This window comes from Hemiscyllium ocellatum, chromosome 9, assembly GCF_020745735.1.
Source record: "Hemiscyllium ocellatum isolate sHemOce1 chromosome 9, sHemOce1.pat.X.cur, whole genome shotgun sequence".
NCBI lineage: Eukaryota > Metazoa > Chordata > Chondrichthyes > Orectolobiformes > Hemiscylliidae > Hemiscyllium > Hemiscyllium ocellatum.
This window is the reverse complement of record NC_083409.1, coordinates 90,338,628-90,347,777: the sequence shown is the minus strand read 5'-3', so window position 1 is coordinate 90,347,777 and position 9,150 is coordinate 90,338,628.

The window sequence follows — 9,150 nt, the reverse complement described above, 5'->3', positions numbered from 1 at the left end:
CGAACCCAACCACCTCATGGTTCAACACTTCAACTCCCCCTCCCACTCTACCAAGGACATGCAGGTCCTTGGACTCCTCCATCGCCAGACCATAGCAACATGACAGCTGGAGGAAGAGCACCTCATCTTCCACCTAGGGACCCTCCAACCACAAGGGCTGAACTCAGATTTCTCCAGTTTCCTCATTTTCCACCCCCCTCCCCCAACCTTGTCTCAGTCAAATCCCTCGAACTCAGCACCACCTTCCTAACCTGCAATCTTCTTCCTGACCTCTCCGCTCCAGCCTATCACCCTGACCTTGACCTTCTACCTATCGTGTTTCCAACACCCCTCCCCCAAGTCCCCCCTCCTACCTTTTATCTTAGCCTGCTGGACACACACTCCTCATTCCTGAAGAAGGGCTCATGTCCAAAACATTGATTCTCCTGTTCCTTGGATGCTGCCTGACTTGCTGTGCTTTTCCAGCAACACATTTTCAGCTCTGATCTCCAGTATCTGCAGTCCTCACTTTCTCCTACTGATCTGATAATCCTCAACTTCGTTTCATTTCCTGCATTTTCCCATAACCCTTGATTTCCCTTGCTGATGAAAAATCTCTCAGCCTTGACAACATCCTTTGCTGCAGAATCCCATAGATTCACTACTCTAGGAATTTCCCATCGGTCTTTAAATGTGTGACCTCTTATTCTAACATTGTTATTTGGTCCTTGTTTCCCCAACAAGGAGAAACTATCTTTCTGCATCTACCTGTGGAGTCCTCTCAGACTTTTGTAAAATTAGTTCAGTAAAAATCCTGAAACTCCTTCCCCATCGTAATGTGGGTCGACATACAGCAAATAAACTGCAACAGTTCAGGAAGACAGCTCATTACAGGGCAATTACAGGGAGCAATAAATGTGATTTTGCCAGTGACTCCATGTTTCCTTCACACTTATCATTCTGCATAAGTGACCAAAAGTAAATGCAAATATGGTCTCTTTTCACAGGAAACAAAACTTAGCAGATTGTCTGAAGTGATGATCCAGAACACGTGTTCTGGAAACATTAATGAGATTAAACCTACTAATCTGCTATAATTGTTCTAAAACTGACAATGTTTTCATATCTTTCAATTTCATTTTAGAACTGTTTCCAATTGATTGGAAGATGTAAAATATAACCCTCTTAATGAGGGAAGCAACTGCTGTTAAACAGTTTCAGAACTTGCTGGAATTTATTGTAGCTGTGATCATTGCGTGTAACTGGCTAATGATTTGGAATTGCTAAAACAATGTAGATACCTATATCCTATCGGTTGCTTTATTTGTTGTGTTGAAACAGTGACGCCTCTTCAGATGTGTAGGTAAGCTGGCAAAATGAATGCTAGCTGCAGACTCGAACATTTAGATATTTGAGAAATAAGGAGCAGAAGGCATCAGTTTGAACAATAGATGAACTCAGACGGTTCTCAACAGCTGCAAAATGCAGTAAAGATATAACTGTTCCAAACCAGCTTTGCAAAGGGCCATTGCTTGCAGCCAAAGCAAAATAAGGGCACTGTCACCTCCAGGACCCATTCTGCTCAGCAAACCTGCACAAGCTAACTGCATTAGCTTCTGTAGCTGAATGTTGTTGCCTTCTGAATCGGAGTTTGCAACTTTTTTTGCTTGAAGCTTCTCTCCCAAAAACTGCATTTATTAAAAACCGACCTTCAAATAAATGCAAGGATATTGCAATTTGATAAACAAGGACAGGCCTTATACAATTAATGGTAGGGCCCTAGGCAGTGTTTATAGAACAGACCCCTATGGGTTCCGATACATAATTCTTTAAAATTTGCATCGCAGGAAGACTGGTTAGTATCTAGCACACTCTTTCACTGCTCACTCCTTTGAGTATAGGAGTTGGCTATTATGTTGAGGTTGTATTCTGGAGTGATAAAGTCTATTGTGAGTACTGTGTGCAGTTCTGGGCATCCTGTTATAGGAAAGATGTTACACTGGAGAGGGTTGGAAGATATTTACCAGGATGTTGCTAGGATGAAGGGTTTGAGTTGTAAAATAGGCTGGGATTTTTTTTGCAGGAGAGTGGGGGTTGAGGGATGATTTTTATTGAAGTTTATAAAATCGGGGGTATAGTAAAGTGAATAACGAAGGTCTTCCTAATGTGGGCAATTCAAAACTCTGGTGCATATTTTAAGGTGAGGAGAGATTTAACATGACTTGAGGGGCAACGTTTTTTACATTGGTTAGTCAGTGGAATGAACTGCCAGAGGAAGTGGTGAATGCAGGTATATTCTAAATGTTTAAAAGGCATTTAGGTAAGTATATGAATAGCAAAGTTTCAGGGGTATGGGCCAAACACAGGCAGGTGGGACTGGTTTATTTTGGAACCGTGTAGATTAATTGGACTGACAGAGTTGTTTCAATGCTGTTTGATCTTTAAACTTGCAGTACTTTAACCATATAACTTGTCATCTTTTATTTTAAATAAGTGGATAATCACTTATTTGATAACTCTGAACTTAAGACAAAGGTTTGCGATTGGCCATTTGTAAATTTGAACACTCAGGGGGCCAAGGAAAGTATGAATTTCATAGACTACCGTAGATTTGCCGGGTGCATTTTGTGATGTTATAAACATTGAGTTGTTTCTGCATTAGAAGCAGAACCTTATGCTTAGCTCTTGGGAAGTCTGTCATTAGTTGTGAGTATGTGCACTGAACTGGGAAGTTGATTTGCAGGTGTTTCATCCTCTGTCCAGGTAAACCCTTCAGTGCATCTTAATTTGTGGGAAGTCTGTTTTCTAGATTAGAAAATGACTGCACATGTCTGGGCCAGTAGTCGTAGGATGACATTTATGCAATCAGTGGCCTGTGTACACATTTATTTTATGTATGCATTTTATTTACTTAAAATGTGTAACTGGCTAGGCCAGCATTTATTATCCATCTCTAATTGCTGTGGGTTTGGACTTACATGAAGGCCAGACCAGGTAAGCATGGCAGATTTCCTTCTCTAAATGATAGTGGACCAGATGGATTTTTGCAACAATTGACAGTGACTAGTTGCCATTGGGCCAACCTTTTCCAGATTTCTAATGAATTCAAATTTGTCTGGAGTTCTGGATTACCAGTCCAGTGACATTACCACTACACCACCACCCTCACCAAATGAATGGAATTTTGAAAATTCAATGATGAAATACCAGATTTGGCTGTTTCCGCTAACATTAAAGATACAAAAGTAGATCATTGACATGCAACAAGTCACCTGGCCTCTTCACATGTCAGGTTGATTCAGTACTGAGCAAACAGACTTGAAATTAAAATTATTTCAATGTAACCATGACACACTCATCCCAACATCTGAAGTGCGTGTTAGACACTTTAAAGGCATTATATAATTTTGCTACATAAGAGCTCATTGGGGTTGAGGGTAATGGATACAGGATTGGTTAAAGGATAGAAAATGAAAAATAATTTTTTTTTAAATGGGATGCTAAGGATCAGTGCTTGGGCCTGGGTGAGAAAATCAGCTGAGGACCCAACAAGTCTGCAAAGGGATATAAGACGGTGAGAGTGGGCAGGGAAAGTAATCTTCCTTTGATAAGAGGGGGGAAAATGGTGAACTGTTAAATGCTGTTGAGGTGGATTTGCATGTCTTTCAACACAAAACAGTCAACATTCAACCTGCTTGCAAACAAGTGCAAAAATGTCTGTGTAATTGTACAGAGGCCACATATGGTGCTGTATAATTTTGGCCTCTTTTAAAGCAGGGTATATTGAAGTAAATGTGGATGTAGAAAATTGAAAAACAAATTCCAAGAGAATCAATCATCAGAATCAGACTAACAATCTAATGCATCAATTCTGCTGCTTCCCCTCCATAGCTGCTGCTGAGGTTTTGCAGCTGTATTTATTTTAGGTGCTTTAAATTGTCTTGGTCTTGTTTTTGTCTTGAGGGTCATCCCAAAAACACACAACATCACCATTCATATCACCATTGTTTGTGGGACCTTGCTGTATTTGAATTGACTGCAAGTTTTGCAAAAAGTGACTCCAGAAGTAATTAGTTGGCTGTAAAGCTTTAATATGCTTTTAGGTAGTGTCTAATGGTTTTAATTTTTAAGTTCTTTTCCAGTTAGCTTTCCATGTACTTCTCCTACGTTTCTTGGCTCATGCCTTGAAGGGGATGTTTATACAAAGTGTAGCAGCTGAATCACTGTTGCCATTATTGCAGAAGAGCAAGCTGTACAATAAGTGACTCTTTCTAAAAACTTTTAAACAAGATGAACTCTGAAGTCTTTCCATTATAAACTAATGTTCAGTCTGTGCTTCTCTGGCTTCTAACTAAAAGGTCCATCTAGCATGTTTATTTTAAACATGCAATCACCTTAAAGAAAGATTTGGTTTTATGTAGCACTTTGCAAGTAATTAAGACCTATTTTGGAGCATAGTCACATGGCAAATTAGTTGCCATATTGTTGTACTCCGTAAGCTCCCATAAGCAACAATGGCAATGACCAAGTAATTTGGCTGTTTTTTGGTGTAATATTGATTTAGCTAGGATAACTTTTGGGCTCTTTGAAATATTGTCATGGGATGTTTTACATCCACCCAAGCAGGCTGGTGACCGCTTTGGTTTCAGGTCTCATCCAATAGGTGGCATGTCCAGCATTCTGTACTACAATGTCAGCATTCTGTACTAAACTTCACTGTTGTGCTTAAACCCTGGAGTGAGATTTGAAGCCAGAATAATGAGATTCAGGGCCAACTGATCCCATAACCGACAACAATGTTGGATGTTTCTGTGAATGAATTGACTGCTCTCCAGGCAGTTAGCGGACTCCTCAAATATTGCAGGCTGTAACCATTCACCCATCCACCCCCTGACAACCCATTGTGCAGTCAGGATACAGAAACCAATCCAATACCAAATTCTCAGCCCCTGAAGGAAAGCCATGCCCTCACTGTATTGGTCATGAAACCAAATGTAACTGGGCTTGGTTAACTCAGTTGGCTGGAAGGTTGCATTGCAGAGTAACACTGACAGCATGTATTCAATTCCCACATTAGCTGAGGTTACCAGCTGCCTTAACTTTCCCCTGCTTGAGGCATGGTGAAACCACCAGTCATCTCTCTCTAATGAGAGAGCAACTGAACAGCCTGCAAGGAGTATGGCAACTTTTAGCTTTACCTGAAACTGTTGTTCAATCTGTGCTTCTCTCACATCCAACTAAAAGATTTATCTTATGCATATTCTTTTAAAAAGTCATTATTTCCCACATAACAGTGACTACATTTCAAAATAGGACTTCATTGGTTGTAAAGCATCCTCACTGTTCTCATGGTCATTAAAATGCTATAAAAAAAAAAGAAGCCTTTCTTTTTACTAAGGTAATAGAAAACTATAAAATGGCATAATTACACTTTTAGAAATTTGATATGAAAAAAATTAAACTCTTGTTATCAAGGTGTATAAAGAAGTTTGTTGAGATATAGGTAACAAAAGACAAACTGGGGTAGGATAGGACCACCAAAGGATAGATAACATGAAATCAACAGGCACAACTGAGAAATGGCAGAAGTATTGAGTAACTAATTCAGCAGACAAGCCTCTAAACGATGGACTTAAACTATATTATCATAGTTGGGATAGAAAATGAGCAAATAATTGACAAAGTTAGAAAATGTAAGAAGATATTTCATACATCAATTGCATCTAGCAAATAAGAAACTGAATGGGTAAAACAGCAAAGAGATTTAAGGATATAGGTAAAAATATATTAAAAGCCGCTAATAAATTACTGATATTTACGTCTTGAGTATAGAATTAAAAGTAGTGAAGTGATGTTAGTTTTGTACAGAGCCCTGGTGAAGCCACCTTTTTTTTGTGTTCTTCCTTGGTCTCCATTATAGGAACTGTACAAAAATAATTCCAAAACTGGAACCAGGACTGAGAGATTGCAGCTATCAGAAAAGGTTCAGCTGGTTGGGTGATTGTTTGTCATAAAGAGAAGATTTAATGACTATGACAGGCATCTAAGCTTTCAGCTGGAAAGCCTGTGAGAAATCTCTTTTTTTTGGGGGGAGGGATCCCTACTGCACCAAGTTCTAGTAAGACAGTTAACTGGCCAGCAGCAAGTCTTGCTCAGATCAAGAATCCCATTCACGAAGAGCTGTCAGCCAATCACAGCTCTATTAAACATCACCATTGGGAAGCCAGTATCTCTTTGTGGTATAATCCCCACTGAGGCCTAGGTTAACCATTGAGTCATATAAGATATTAATAGCATAAGGTTGTCATGGTCAGGATGCTACAGGGGGTAGGGGCAGTAAGAACAGTAGCTCTTATTGGGCTCCTCCTCCTTAATGCCAGGTTCCTCAATCAGGACCAACTTGAGAGCCCATAAGCAGCAACCAGCTATGCACAGGTTTGCTTGTCATGTCCCCTTGCATTGTAAGCCTTTCCTCCACTGTTGGGTTAATACCTGTGATGATGGATTAAACTTCTTAACGGAACATTAATTACCCATTTAGGGGCAGAGGGCTGGGAAAGCCTTACCGTCGTAGAACGTATGAAGGTGGTGCAGAAGGCTAGTGGGGTCTCTCTGTCATCTACCTATCTGGGTAAATGCTTCCTAAGCCAACAGACTCAACAGGGCGAACGACATTAAATTCTGGCCTTTTGAAATTGTTGATGACAGGATAGACATGAAAAGAATGTTTTCACTTATGGAACTGTCCAACAAAAGTGGCCATAAACATAATTTCTAATAAATCCAATGGGTACAATGACAGAAATTCCTTTTCTCAAAGAATTTAGTGATTATGATATGGACATTGCAACCTCCGCTATAGGAAAGATGTTAAACTTGAAAGGGTTCAAAAGAGATTAACAAGGATGTTGCTGGGATTGAAGGGTTGAGCTATACAGAGAGATTAAATTGTCTGAGACCATTTTCTCTGGAGCATTGTGGCTGTGGGGTGACCCTATAGATGTTCATAAAATCATGAGGGACATGGATAGGGTGAATAATCAAGGTCTTTTTCCCAGGTTAAGGAAGTCTAAAGCTAGACGAGATTTAAAGTGAGAAGGGAAAGATATTGAAGGGACCTGAGGGGTAACATTTTCACACGGGGTGGTGTGTGAATGGGATGAGCTGCCAGATGAGGTGGTGGAGCCTGGTACAATTACAACATTTAAAAGGCATCTGGATGGGCACATGAATAGGAATTAAAGGAATGCTGGCAAATGGGACTAGATCAGTTCAGTAAATCGGTCAACACGGATGCATTAGACCGAAGGGTCTATTTCCATGCTGTATAACTCTGTGACACTATGGCATTGGAAGTGGCTGATGCAAATAGTTTAAATGCTTTCAGAAGGAAAATAGACAACCACATGAGGTGAAAAGGAACATTATGTAGAAAGACTGAGATGAGCTGGATGGGACAGGAAGAAAATCTAAGGTATAAATAAATACCATAACAGACTAGTTAGGCCAAACGGCCTGTTTTTGTGCTATATGTTGTATTCAATCCCAATAGAATAACCCAAATGATGGAGAACAGCAGGTTATTTTAGTTGCAGTCAGCATCATACCAATGACTATATCCATCCAGCACTACAAATTTATTCTAACGTTTGCAAGAATAACTGGACAAACTGAATCAGAAGGATAACATTGGCAGTGGCAAGAAAGTCTACATGCTCATTATTTGGAGATGCCGGTGTTGGACTGGGATGTACAAAGTTAAAAATCACACAATACCAGGTTGCAGTCCAACAGGTTAATTGGAAGTACACTAGCTTTCGGAGCATCGCTCCTCCATCAGGTGACTGCCACCTGATGAAGGAGCGATGCTCCGAAAGCTAGTGTGCTTCCTATTAACCTGTTGGACTACAACCTGGTGTTGTGTGATTTTTTTTACTTTGTACACGCTCATTGTTTTTGTCCTTGCTATCTTCCAAACAAGCATAAGGAACATTGCTGCAAAACAAATTAATAAAACCAATAATTGTTACTTGGCTTAGTAGTAGCACTGCCCACCACCATGTGAGAACAATGAGTTCAAACCCTGCTCCAGGATTTATATGTAATTTCAGTTCAGTACAGCAGAAGAATAATGTTGCCTGACGCTGTCTTTAAAATTAGACATTAAGTTGCTTTGGACTGATATGAAATAATGCATGGTCTTAGTTGAAGAAATGTAAAAGAATTGCCTTGGCCAATAGTTAACTTTCAACGCTGCTCAAAATATAAATAATGGGGCATGGATTTCATTTGTTGTGTATAGCATCCTATTATTCAAAATACATTTCAAAAGTAATTAGTTGGCTGTGAAACACTAGAATGTTCTAAGAACATTAAAGGTACTAGATGGTGCATTAACCACAATGGGAAAGGTACAGCATGAGTAGTAGTTGTAGTTTCAATAGAGTGAATGGCATTGAACTGAAGTTGGACCAGGACCAAGGAGATCTCTGAGAGGGTGCAGAATGTTCTCAAAAGAGAGAGGGACCAGCAGGAGGCCATTGAACATGTTGGAACTAATGACATGGGAAAGGAAAAGGATGAGATTCTGAAGGGAGAATATAGAAAGTTAGGTAGGAATTTAAAAAGGTGCTATGAGCTAGTGAGGGTAGGAATTGGAGGATAGAGCAAATGAAAGCATGGCTGAGGATCTGGTGCAGAGGAGGAGGGTTCATATTTTTGGATTATTGGAATCTCTTCTGGGGTAGAGCTGTGCAAGGAGGACGACTTGCACCAGAATTGGAAGGGGAGTAATATACTGGCAGGGAATTTTGCTAGAGCTGCTCAGGAGGATTTAAACTAGTAAGGAGGAGGGGTGGTACCCAGGGAAATAGTGAGGAAAGAGATCAATGTGAGACTAGTAAAGTTGGGATAAGGAGCGAGTCAAACAGTCAGGGCAAGCAGGAACAAAACAGAGACCAAGGTAGGACTGATAAATTAAGCTGCATTTATTTCAATGCAAGAGGCCTAACAGGGAAGGTGGATGAACTCAGGGCATGGTTAGGAACATGAGACTGGGATATCATAGCAATTACAGAAATGTGGCTCAGGGACAGACAGGACTGGCAGCTTAATGTTCGAGGATACAAATGCTATAGGAAAGATAGAAAGTTGGGCAAGAGAGGGTGGGGT